Genomic DNA, 13,875 nt, shown 5'->3' with positions numbered 1-13,875 from the left:
TCTTTGTCCTGGTTCCAGTTAGGACAGAGTTAATTGTCGTCGTATTTGTCTGTCGTATATTGTGGGAAATTGTATATTGTATATTGTCTGTCGTATTGTGGGAAAGCATCGGAGATGGAAAGCTGCTGTATGGAGTCCTACACGACGAGTTGCAGAAGCTGCTGAGGGAGAAGGTGAATCGAGTCAGTTTGCAGAAGTGAAAGCCATTCAGCTGGCTTTAGATATTGCTGAACGAGAAAAGTGGCCAGTTTTCTATCTCTATACTGATTCATGGATGGTAGCAAATGCCCTGTGGGGGTGGTTACAGCAATGGAAGCAGAACAACTGGCAGCGCAGGGGCAAGCCCATCTGGGCTGCGGCATTGTGGCAAGATATTGCTGCCCGGGTAGAGAACCTGGTTGTAAAGGTACGCCATGTAGATGCTCATGTGCCCAAGAATCGGGCTACTGAAGAACATCAAAACAACCAGCAGGTGGATCAGGCTGCTAAGATTGAAGTGGCTCAGGTGGACCTGGACTGGCAACATAAAGGTGAATTATTTATAGCCCGATGGGCCCATGACACCTCAGGCCATCAAGGTAGAGATGCAACCTACAGATGGCCTCGTGATCGAGGGGTGGACCTGACCATGGACACTATAGCACAGGTTATTCATGACTGTGAAACATGTGCTGCAATCAAGCAAGCCAAACGGTCAAAACCTCTTTGGTATGGAGGACGATGGCTGAAATATAAATATGGAGAGGCCTGGCAGATTGATTACATCACACTCCCTCAAACCCGCAACGGCAAGCGCCACGTACTTACAATGGTGGAAGCAACCACCGGATGGCTGGAAACATATCCTGTGCCCCATGCCACCGCCCGGAACACTATCCTGGGCCTTGAAAAGCAAGTCCTATGGCGACATGGCACCCCAGAGAGAATTGAGTCAGACAACGGGACTCATTTCCGAAAAAACCTTATAGACACTTGGGCCAAAGAACATGGTATTGAGTGGGTGTATCACATCCCCTATCATGAGCCAGCCTCTGGAAAAGTTGAACGATACAATGGACTGTTGAAGACTACACTGAAAGCAATGGGTACTGGGACATTCAAAAATTGGGATACACATTTGGCAAAGGCCACCTGGTTAGTCAATACCAGGGGATCTGCCAACCGAGCTGGACCTGCCCAATCAAACCTGTTACGCACTGTAGAAGGGGATAAAGTTCCTGTAGTGCACGTAAGAAACATGCCGGGTAAAACAGTCTGGGCTACTCCTGCCTCAGGAAAAGGCAAACCCATTCGTGGAATTGCTTTTGCTCAGGGACCTGGATGCACTTGGTGGGTAATGCAAAAGAATGGGGAGGTCCGGTGTGTACCTCAAGGGGATTTGATACTGGGTGAGAATAGCCCATGAGTTGAATTGTAGTATGTTAATTATTATATAATACTGTATGTCATCACTACCATGATTGCTATATATCATAGATGAAAATGGTGATTAATTACAAGGTATTGGAAAGAGTGTAACCTGAGCATGACATAAATGGTATGGAATAAGGGGTGGATATCTGTCCTGGTTCCAGTTAGGACAGAGTTAATTTTCCCTCATAGTAGCTGGTAGGGTGCTTTGTTTTGGATTAGGATGAGAAGAGCGATGATAACATGCTGATATTTTAATTGTTGCAGAGCAGTGTTTACACCAGGCCAAGGACTTTTCGGCTTCTCGCTCTGTCCTGCCAGCGAGCAGGCTGGGGGTGCAGCAGGAGCTGGGAGGGGACAGACCCAGGACAGCTGACCCAAACTGGCCAAAGGGGTATTCCATACCATCTGGTGTCATGCTAAACAATATATAGGGGTGGCTGGCCGGGGTGGGGGGCCGGCTGCTCGGGGATAGGCTGGGCATCGGTCAGCGGGTGGTGAGCAATTGCATTGTGCATCACTTGTTTTCTTACACATTATTATTATTATTACTATTATCATTATCACTATTATTATTATTGTTATTATTATATTCCTGTCTTAATAAACTGTCTTTATCTCAACTCACCGGCTTCACTTTCCCGTTTCTCTCCCCCATCCCAGAGAGGGAGGGGGGAGGGTGAGCGAACGGCTGTGTGGTGTTTAGCTGCCAGCCGGGTTAAACCACAACAGTATTTTAAAGATCTCCTGGAAAGGAAAGACAAGCAAAATCAGATTTATTAATAGTTACCATTTCAGTTAAACTCTAAAGAAGCAATATATTCTCACAGCATTAAACAACAAAGTAGTGTAGAGTTAAATAATTTTGGTTTTATCAGATAGTACCACTTCATGGGTAAATGAATACCACTTGGGTTTTAAAAGACGATGAAATGCTTCTAAGTAATCTTACTAATTTCCTTATTAAAACTACTGCTCCTAACTTACGCATATTTATTAGCCTCCCTTGAGTATTAGACTATGTTCATGAAATCTTAATTCCATTGCTCACATTACACAGAGACAATAATGATCCTTGGTATCCAAAGCAACTATCTAGGGCTAATAACTACCATACAGTTTATTTTTAATTCACAGTACCTCTGTGTACACTAAAAATCTTTTTCCTTTCCTCTCAGCCGAAAGATTGACATTATTGGATATTTATTCTTTTTTTTTTTTTTTCTCCAAAAGGATTATTCAGTTAACTAAGGATTTTACAGATTTACCCACATAAAACCAAGTTGCTCACAGTTGTGAAATATCTTCTATACCTAATCAGTGCAGATTTAATGTACTTAAACACAGAAATGCACATCCAAGCTTTTAGAAGAATATCTTCCAAAATTCTTCAGAAAGAAATGCTTTACATGAACTTAACTCAGTTTTGGATTATACCTTTATATACAAAACTCTCTAGCTTTTTTCTGTTAAACTCAGAAAGCATATGAAATCCCAGTGAAAGTATCTCTTTCTTCTGGAAGAGATGGACATTATGGACATTAAATTCCTTTTTTTTTTTTTATGGTTATTATATTTTTCTCTGTAAAAAGGTAGAGTCTAAAAGATTAGATATCTGCCTCCGTACCTTAAACTGCATGTTTTTGTTGTGGATTTGCATATGCAAATCAGGGCTCTTTTATCCTTTGCTAATGGATTTGCCTACTGAAAAACAAACAAACAAACAAACAAAACAACTTGGTAAAAGATAGAGATCTTCTTTTCCCCACCTGCTAAACAGTTTTATTTCATATCTTTATCTCCTTAAGTGTCTGGCACTTATGCATAGTAATGGTCCTGTAGTATAGCATAGAGTACAGCATAAACTTATAGCACAGTACAGAGCACCAACAGAATCATAGAATCATAGAAATATAGAATCTCAAAATCACAGAGTTGCAGAATCGTAGAATCATAGAACAGCTTGGGTTGGAAGGGACTTTAAAGATCCCCTAGTTCCAAACCCCCTGCTATGGGCAAGGATGCCACCCACTAGATCAGGTTGCCCAGGGCCCTATCCAGCCAGGTCTTGGGCACTTGCAGGGATGGGGCATCCAAAACTTCTCCGAGCAACCTGTGCCAGTGCCTTACCACCCTCTGAGTAAAGTTTTCTCCTAAAATCTAATCTAAACCTGCCCTTTTTTAGTTTAAAATCATTCCCCCTCGTCCTGTCATTGTCTGCCTGAGCAAAACGTTCTTCTCCATCATGAGCCCCCTTTAAGTACTGAAAAGCTGCAATAAGGTCACACTGGAGCTTTTCCTTCTCCGGGCTGAACAGCCCCAGCTCTCTCAGCCTTTCTTCATAGGAGAGGTGCTCCAGCCCTCTTATCAACTTCGTAGCCCTCCTCTGGTCCCATTCTAACAACTCCACATCCTTCTTGTGCTGGGGGCCCCAGAGCTGGTTGCAGTACTCCAAGTGAAGCTTCACAAGGGCAGAGGGGGACAATCACCTCGCTCCACCTGCTGGCCACTCCTCTGGTGAAGGAGCCCAAGATGCAGTTGGCTTTCTAGGCTGCAAATGCACACTGCTGGCTCATGTCAGGCTTTTTGTCCCCCCAAACCCTCAAGTCCTTCTCTGCAGGGCTGGTCTCAATGGGTTCATTTCCCAGTCTGTGCACATGTCTGGGATTGCCCCAGCCCAGGTGCAGCACCTTGCACTTGGACTTACTGAACCTCATCAGGTTCGCATGGACCCACTTCTCGAGCTTGTCCAGCTAACAGATTCTGCTTCACTTTAACAATCTTGTATACCACTTTTAGAGTGGGCCAAAGTGATGTCTATAAGCATGTACCTAGCTTTGTTTACTATAACCACCGCCCAAGCAATTAGGTTAGACCTCAGGAGGTCACTACAACTCAGTTTTTGAGTAACCTCCTTAACTGGGCACCAGGTTCTCTGAAAACTGGAGAAAATGTTGTGGAGGTCTATTTTCTGGATCCCACACCCTGGCAGTTCTTTTCTTTTTCTCCATGACATGATGCCTTTACATCTGTAGGGGTTTGTCTCGGGGTGTCGCCATTTTATTTGATGGAGTATCATCAGTTTATATATTGCCCAGCATGAAGTTATATGACCTCTGCAGTTTCATGTAGACTTTATTTCTCTCCTTGTTTCATTCAGAAAGTGCTCTTTACAAATTCCAGAGAAGGGGAAGAGTAGAGGGAGGTATGGGTCTCTTCTCCTTGGTAACTTATGACAGGACAAGTGAGAACAGCACAAAGCAGTACCAGGAGATGTTCAGACTAGATATAAGGAAAGATTTCTTTACAGTGAGGGTGGTCAAACATTGGAACAGGCTTCCTAGAGAGGTGGCTGATGCCCCATGCCTGAATGTGTTCAAAAGCCATTAGGACAATGCCCTCATTAATATGCTTTAACTTTTGGTTAGCCCTGAAGAGGTCAGGCAGTTGGTCTAGATGATTGTTGAAGGTTCCTTCCAGTGGAACTATCCTATTGTATCCTATCGTATCCTATCCTGTCCTGTCCTGTCCTGTCCTGTCCTATCCTAAAGTACAAACTGTGTCCATTACTATGGAAATCATAACATAAATCACGCTTGCAAATATGAAAAGGAAAACTAAAATTAAAAAAAAAAAAAGCCTAATCAATTTCACACGTTGTTTTGATCCTTGTGTTGGTGCAGTGAATTCAAATCAGCTTACTCAAAAAGTGTGTGATTTCTGCTTCTCTGACTCTTTTGATGTCTTTAAAGCCATAATAAGCTGTAGCAAAAAAAACTATCATGTGTTTGATTTTGAGTGTTCTATTATCATGTATATAATGAGTTTGGAGGAGATGGATACTGCAAATGAATTACACTAGAGAGGAAATGACAGAATTTCTGCTTATAGTTTTTGCTGTGTGCATATTATACTACTTTAAGGGTAACTGAATAGCGCTTTGGTTTTAACAGACATAATAACACCTCTAGGCAAGTGAGTTCTTTTTTCTATCAAAAATACTTTCCTCTCAAGCAAAATATAATTCATTTCCTTCTTTACATTTCCAGGATAGCAGTATCTCACATTATATTCAAGTGAAAAATAACTTATGAAATGGTTTTCTGATTTAAGAAGTCTGAATAGTACTGATTCACAAAGAGAGATTTGAGCTTTAGTGGGGCAAAAATGTTCTCTATACTTTAAAATGAGTGTGAAAGTGGCTGTATTTTGACCAAGATCTTTGTAGTTGTAAAAAGTGACTTTTGCCCAAACATGGATATAAGCAGGAAATAATAAAAGATACATTTGCTTGACAGTTTGAAGAGGCACAAAGTGTAGCATCTGCAATCTGGTATGCACAACTAGTAGAATGACCTGGCTGTCTTTGTTATGACTGCTTTACCTGAAATTTCCACTAGCATTAATGATAACCAACTTGTGCATCATTCTCTTCACAGAATGAGATAGGGTCCACAGATTGCCAAAACGTTTTGTGCCACCATGTCAATCCCTCTGAGCAGTTAAACCAAGCATCTGCCCATGCTTCGTCTACACTTCTGCTATGGGAATATTTATGTGCTATTTAATGGCATTTAGGGCCATGTTGTGACACTAAGGGCCCATAAACCTCATATACTGAGTCCCATCACTAAAACATGTCCCTTAGAACCACATCCACACAACTCTTAAATACGTCCAAGAATGGGGACTCCACCACTTCCCTCAGCCCTTTCCAATTCTAGACCACCTTCTCCAGGAATAAATTCTTCCTAAGGTTCAACCTAAACCTCCCCTGGTGCAACTTCAGATCATTTCCTCACATCGTATCACCTGTCTCCTGAGAAAAGAGGCTGGCACCCACTTCACTGCAACCTCCTTTGAGGTAGTTGTAGAGAGCGATGAGTTCTCCCTGCAGCCTCCTCTTCTCCAGACTTAACAACCCAATTCTCTCAGTCTCTCCTCATGTCTTGTTTTCTAGTTTCTTCAACAGCTTTGTTGCTCTTCTCTGCACCTATTCAAGCAATTACATATCCTTTTTGTAGAGAGGGGACCAAAACAGAACACAATATTCGAAGTGTGGTCTCACCAGTACCACATACAAATAGCCAACTGCTTCTCTAGTTTTTCTAGACACACTATTTCTGATGCAGGTCAGGATGCCATTGGCTTTCTTGGCCACCTGGGCACGCTGCTGGCTCATATTCAGCTGGCTGCCAACCAGCACTCCCAGCTCCTTTCTGCTGGGCAGCTTGCCAGCCACCCATCCCCATTGCTCCATCAGGTTGTTACGATCCAAGTGCAAGACCCGGCACTTACCCTTGTTGAATGTCATACGATTGGATTCAGCCCGTTGATCCAGCCTATCCAGATCCTTTGATGATCTTGAACGCATATTCCAACCTAAATGTTTCTATTATTCTATTTAGGCTGTTCAAATTAGCTGGCACAAGCCTGATCTTTCAAACATTTTGAAAGCACTGGAGAATGAATATACAAATGACATTTGTTATATTCAAGGTTAGCAGTAGAGCAAAGGATGCAGCAAAAACTTCATAAATCCACTTCAGTTAGCCCCAGATCATTGCCTAATAATAAAAAGAAAAAATCCGAGGCCTTACATGTGGAGTTTGAAGAGAAAACAATTTTAAATTGCACCTTGAATTTTGGAGCTGCAGATGTTGCAACAAAAATAACATAAATTCAAACAAAACAGAACAAAATAAAGAACATTGTATTGAAGAGATGGGTGCTAGGAAAGGACTGGTTGTTTTGAAAATCTGATATATCAGGAAATATTAATGTATCAGGTTTCTTGGGAAGTTTCATACTCAGAGTGGCAGAACTTAAATGAATAAAAGGTAAAAGAAAGCAGAATTATTTTGTTTTTTTTTCCATCAGGTCTTGCTGAGGACAAAAAATTAAATGATATCATTTTTGTGTATCAACAACAGAGAACAGAATGTTCCTTCCTGGACAATTTTTTAAGTATAAAGATTCATATCTTACTGGAAATTTCACCAATCTGCTTTTTCCTCTGATTCTCAGACTGCAATCAAGCAAATTAGAGAGCTGTATGTTGTTACTATAGTAATAAATGTTGCAGGGCATAAAGAGAAATTGGGCAGTCTAAGATATGTATCTCCCAGGGAAAATGGAATACAATTTTTCATAATTTTGACAAAAACACTCAGTGCTTTTGTAGCAGTGGGTTCTAAGAAATGAATGTCCCTACGTCAGTGAAAATGTTTTCCTACTCATTTTTCATTTTCAAAATGAACAGACATTTGAATCAAAACTAAAGGTACACTCTAAGTCAATGGTGTAAGGAGACGATGCTTTCAGTACTATTTACATTTATGTGTTGCTAAGCATAACTCATTGTATTTGAAGTCTCTTATTCCAGCTTAATTTTCAAGCTTTATATTGAAAAAAAAAACACACAAAAAAAAAACCAAAAAAACATAAAGAAATAGAAATAAATTTACAATTTAGTTACTCAGCCTACATCTCTTTACATATACACAGATTTATTTTATGTATACTTATACATAAGTATATATTTTATGTATGCTTATAAATAAAATAGATCTGTGCTTCTGAATCTTTTTGCTTACATGAATGTGTGTGTATTTAAATAGGTGCGTATGAATACACGGTAGTTGGATTAAAAAGATAAATTTGTCTGGATCTAATTAAAATTATAATTACTAACGTGTCAAATAGAATTAAAGCATAATGCAACAGTCGTTATGGAAAAGAAAAAAAAAGAAAAAGAAAGAAATTAGAAGAATAACTTTTAAATAAAATGTACAATTAGAATGACAAGTAACAGTTTAATAAGAGGTAATACACAGGAGGAGGTAACAGTGAACACCAGCCCACATAGGAATTCACAGCATGGTGCTGTGACTGTAAAATCAATCAATCAATCAATCAAAACTCTTTTTGGATACATTTCAGGTAACTGTTAACCCACCAATACCTTGAGTTTCTTTGGATTAGAGCGTCCAGCTTTGGGAGACGTAGAATAGATACTGAGAAAAGATGTTTAGCAATGTGGATGATGAAGGTGGGAGTCAACTAAAAGATATGAATGTCTCTGTTTTAGCTGGTCATCTAGAAACAACTTATATTCAATAGGAATATGCAGAAAGAATATGATTAATCTTATCCCAGTCCAGACATCTGAAGAAAGTTAGATGAATCATGCCCTCCATATCTCTGTTTCTCTCATTGACTATAAAAAGAACCCATAAGGGACTGGCTGAGCTGTCAATGTCTATGCTAAATATATATAAAGTTATGTGAAATGAGCCTGATCTTTCACATTTGGAATAGCTAACTAGAACAGTTGAGGAATGCCTATTAATGGAAATTTTCAAGAATGTGACAAACATGCATTTGTCAAGAATAATATCAAGGTATTTGATCTCATTTGTAACTTGGAGATAGACTAAATGATACTTCCACCTCTATGTATGCCTGATTAATAAACTGATAAATGTCCTTGTTTGGGACTTAAATAAATAATGGCAAAGACATCAGACAGATATCATTTCAGTGCAATAAAGTACTCAAGTGCAATAAATGTACTTGTCTCATACACTCTTGGGTCATCACACTTGTGAGAAGTAGATGTTTGTTTCTGTATCTACATTCATTTCACTTTGCAGAGAATGACCTGCCTGTCACTTTGAAACCATTCATATGAGAATCCACTCACATTAACCAATTTCCCCTCTCTCTGATCTCCCTCTTTTTTTCTTTTTTTCTTTTTTTTTTTCTTACAGCAAGAGCAAGAACAGTGCAGATCTCAAAAATAAAATACAATTTGCTTAAATGACTTCCATGATAAAAAATACAATTTGCTTAAATGGCTTCCATGATACTTTTTTTCTGGGGTTGTTCCCCAAAGCTGAAGAGACCCGTGTTACAACAAATTCCCCAGTCTGTTCTCTTCCCTTGGCAACATCACACCTGCTGCGGCCTCACTGGTTCTCATTTGAAGGCCTGAGAAGCACCTTGTGGAAGCATCCCTACAAAACCGTACAACTTGTTAGCGTCCCCTGGTCAGATACTTCTCCTCTGGCAGAATTCTTGCCTTCAAATCCAAAACAGAGTGTCAAAACAAGGAATAGAATCATAACATTGTCTTTCTTCTGCAGCCTGTTAAAGCACAGACACAGTAGGCTGTTTTACAATATTTTATCCATGGATAGAGAGAGTGCAGGGTTTAAACAGACTGGGCAGTAAAAATGCATTCTAAAATATTTACTGGAAAGGATACTCACACTCACCGGAGTTCACTTTAACAGAAAACATCTTTATACCGAATTTATATCATCTCACCCCCAGTTTGTGGTAAAAGGGGCTATCCGTTTGCCAAGTCGCATGCACAAAGCAGCATATTGCTGACAGAGAAACTGTCAGTTACATAAAGCTGTCGGCAAAAAATGCTCCTGCATTTGAACAAAGCTAGTGAAAACGTGGCACACAGCTTATGACGGATTAGATTGGTTGTGCCTGCTCTCTAAAATGACTGTTCATTTACAGACCCTCAGCTCAGAAGCAGTTCCTCACAACTCAACACCTGTGATATTAAAAACTTATTAAAAAATTATTTTTATTTCTCTGATGGAAATTGGCTGGTATTTTGAAAATGATAGTAGCCTAGAAGTCAGAGGATCTTGATTAATTATCTAATCCACTACAGCCTTTTTGTGTTACATTGGTAATGGCATGACTCCTTTTTGCCTTCTAGTTGCCCATCATAGCAGTACTGATATTGTGATTAAAATGGTGGGGGATAAACAGGTGGCTTAGAAATTGAAGTAAAACTCTCCAGATCAATTATATATAGAGAGGGATTTTTGTTTTGTTTTGTTTTCCATAAAACAATGTAAAAATATATCCTTACTTTTATTTTCCAGTGACTGAACAGAGATTATCTGTCATCAGCCCTTTGTAAGATTTCTTTCCTGATAGTCTAAAGAAATTTCTGAGCTTTGCTGATGATGTACTTTGGAAAAAAAATATATATATATATATTTCCCTACCTCCTCTATTTCTTTATATATTGTCCACCTGTCAAGATATCTTTACGCTAAAAGGATGACTAGTTGTCAAAGTAGTCTCACCAGAAAAACAGAACAATCATCCAGTAGCTACTGGACCATAAAAGCAATAGCTAGACTCCTACTCCTGTGATGGGCCCTTATGTGAGCACAGTGTGAAATCAGTGAATGTATCATAGAATCAGAGAATCGCAGAACATCCTGAATTGAAAGAGACCCACAAGGATTATTGAATCCAGCTCCTGGCTCCACATAGGACAACCCCAAAATCAAACCCTATGTCTGAAAACATTGTCCAAACATCCTTGCACTCCATCAGGCTCGGTGCCATGACCACTTCCCAGTGCAGAACCTTTCCCTAACCCCCAGCCTGACCCTCCCCTGTCCCAGCTCCATGCCGTTCCCTCGGGTCCTGTCGCTGTCCCCAGAGAGCAGAGCTCAGCGCCTGCCCCTCCGCTCCCCTCGTGAGGGAGCTGCAGGCCGCCATGAGGCCTCCCCTCGTGAGGGAGCTGCAGGCCGCCATGAGGCCTCCCCTCAATCTCTTCTCCAGGCTGAACAAACCAAGTGATTTCAGCCACTCCTCATACATCTTGTCCTCCAGACCCTTTACCATCTTTGTAGCCCTGCTTTGGGCTATCTGATCGCTTAAGTCCTTCTTATATTGTGGCGCCCAAAACTGCACACAGTACTCGAGGTGAGGCCGCACCAGTGCAGAGCAGAGCTGGACAATCACTAGGTCCCAGAGCCCATCATAAATGTTGAAGACAGAGTAAGTAAAGCATAAATGTCTCTGCTCTGTCTGCATCACTATTTGTGAGCTGACCATCCTCATCCAGTAACAGACCAATGTTTTCTCTGGTCCTCCTTTTTCTAATAATATATTTAAAACAAAACAAAACAAAACAAAACCTTTTTGTTCCCCCCCCCCCCTCCCCCCGTACTCTCCAGCTTCAACTCTAATTGAGCTTTGGCTGCGTGAATTATCTCCCCACAATGGTGAACAGCATCTTTGTAGTCCTCTCATGTCTCCTGATCTTACTTCCAATGGTGGCCATAGACTTTCCATCTAAGCTCTAGAAGATCCCTGCTCAGACAAGCCAATTTTCTGCCCAGTCTGTTTGACTTCTGACATCATGGAGTTGTGTGTTTCTGTGCTCTTGAGAGGTGGTACTTAAAAACTGACCAGAAATGATGGACCCCAACGTCATCAGAAGCAGTTTCCTTGGGGACCTTACTAAATAGTTCCCTTAGCAACCTGAATTCTGCTCTCCTGATATCCAGCATTGAAGTTTTGGTGACAGTTTTCCTCCTATCACCAAAGATTTTAAGCTCAACTACTTCATGGTCACTATAGCCAAGACAGCCACTAATCACCATTACACCTACAAAACCCTATTTGTTTACAAACAACAAATGTAGGAAAGCACCTTTCCTAGTTGGTTCCTTTAGTACCTGTACAATACCTGTGGTATTCTCAGTTAATGTCTGGCAAGTTGAAATCACCCATGAGGATAAGGGCAGCTGCTCTAGAGGTACCTCTTAGTTCCTTAAAGAAAAATTCATCAGTGTCATCATTGTGTCTGGGTGGTCTATAGTAAACTCACACAACAACATCCACTTTATTTGTTTGTCCCTCTGCACTTCACTGCACTTCTTCCATTATGTCATTAATTTAGCATGACTAGGCCTTAGGCGATACTGTGGTTTCACAATAAAAATATATTTTCACTTAGTGACAAAACTACTGTCTTTGTACATTAGCAGTAACAAATTGCATCAGCTGACATCAGCATATGGACAATAATATCAAAGTTCCATCTTCCTGAAGAAAATTTTCATATGTGAAAATCAAGGAAGGTGAACTCATGATGTTTCCCACTTTACACATGGCCTGCATCAGGACCTCTTAGCATTATTCAGAGACAAGATTTCTAAACATAGTTTGTGCTTAATGACAAACTTGTAGGATTTTCTAAAACAGCCAAGTTAGACAATAAGGGCCGGAAGAAATAAGCTGGTCTCTAAGATCAGTGCCCCATTACCAAAAGCAAATATGGAACTGGCAAGAAAAATAGGATTTATCCCACCTGATTTTATCCGTTGAAATTAGGCCAGTCATGTTAATTCCCTGTAAGGTCCAAGGGAGATAGAGATTTTTATTTTTTTTTCAGTGTCAGTCCATAGTAGAATAACTGTCTAAAGGGCAATGAGTCATCTTTTAATGAAGCCTGTGTCTTTCCACTGATTATGAAGAAGTTTGATGACTACCTTAGACTACATGACTAACTTTTAGATGATTGAAGTTAGGTAAGTCAAATCCTGACCTTATAAGAGAAGAGTTCATAAAGCATCCATTCCACCCACCCCGAGCTCCAAAGCACTTGTCAAACAAAACTAACATGTACTTCAGGAAAATAATTTAAGTATTTAATGCATATAAATATCTGAAGGGAGGCTGTCAAGAGGATGGAACCAGACTCTTTTCAGTTGTGCCCAGCGACAGAACAAGAGGCAATGGGCAAAACACTGAAGCATGGAAAGTTTCATCTGAATATGAGAGGGCGTTTCTTTACTGCAAGGGTGACAGAGCACTGGAACAGGCTGCCCAGAGAAGTTGTGGAATCTCCCTCTCTTGAGATATTCAAAACCCACCTGGATGCCATTTTGCACAATGTTCTCTAGGTGATCCTGCTCGGCAGGGGAGTTGGACTAGAAGATCTTCAGAGGTCCCTTCCAACCTCAGCCATTATGTGATTTTGTGAAATTTAAGTGTTTTTGAAATTCCCAGGAAGACACCTGTTGCCATCTTGATTTCCACAGGTATCTCTGCAATCCTTTTTGAGAACAAGAACTATACCTCTAAATCATAGAAATACCATTAATCCTATTTGCCATTAATCCTAGAATCTATGTCTCCCTAATTTTGTTGACTCCCTTTTTACCATGACATCTTCTACAAAATTACACGTGAACATAGTCAGACAATGTATAATATGAGGGAGCAAGCAATGATCTGGAGCCTATGGTTGAATAAGGATGATAGAGTAGAAACATTGAAAGTGAACAGAAAATGGGATTTACAAGAGAGAAAAAAAAAAGTGTCTGTGGGGTAGCACATACGCATTCATGTTGTTTGTAGAGGGACTACTGTGAAAAGGAATCATTAATTCCACCATCAGAACAGATCCTTAGAGCAGAAAACTTCTAATGTCAAAGAAACACTATGTAGCTCAAAAGCATCCCTATTGGAGTGGAGAAAAAAACCTCGTGGATAACCTTTACTAGGAAAAATAACACAGGCAGAGTCTCATCAAGACAGCTCAGGAACAGCTACTGTTTAGGTGAATTACATGTAGCTGATGAATAAATTTAAAGGATGATTGAAAGTGGTTATTCTAAAAGGAGAATG

The 13,875-nt window shown here is 40.3% G+C and overlaps 1 protein-coding gene across 1 annotated transcript in view; it reads left to right on the top strand.

Moving 5' to 3' along the window:
- Nucleotides 1-1,869: 1,869 nt before the first annotated feature.
- Nucleotides 1,870-13,875, top strand: part of ADCYAP1R1 (ADCYAP receptor type I) — a 345,195-nt gene continuing 333,189 nt past the window's right edge. Inside the window, exon 1 of the mRNA XM_080579596.1 lies at nucleotides 1,870-1,907. The gene's annotated coding sequence lies outside the window, so the exon portion shown is untranslated. The remainder of the gene's footprint in view (nucleotides 1,908-13,875) is intronic.

The sequence above is a fragment of the Anser brachyrhynchus genome (assembly GCF_964034855.1).
Source record: "Anser brachyrhynchus genome assembly, chromosome: 2".
NCBI lineage: Eukaryota > Metazoa > Chordata > Aves > Anseriformes > Anatidae > Anser > Anser brachyrhynchus.
This window is presented reverse-complemented; position numbering and strand designations above follow the sequence as displayed.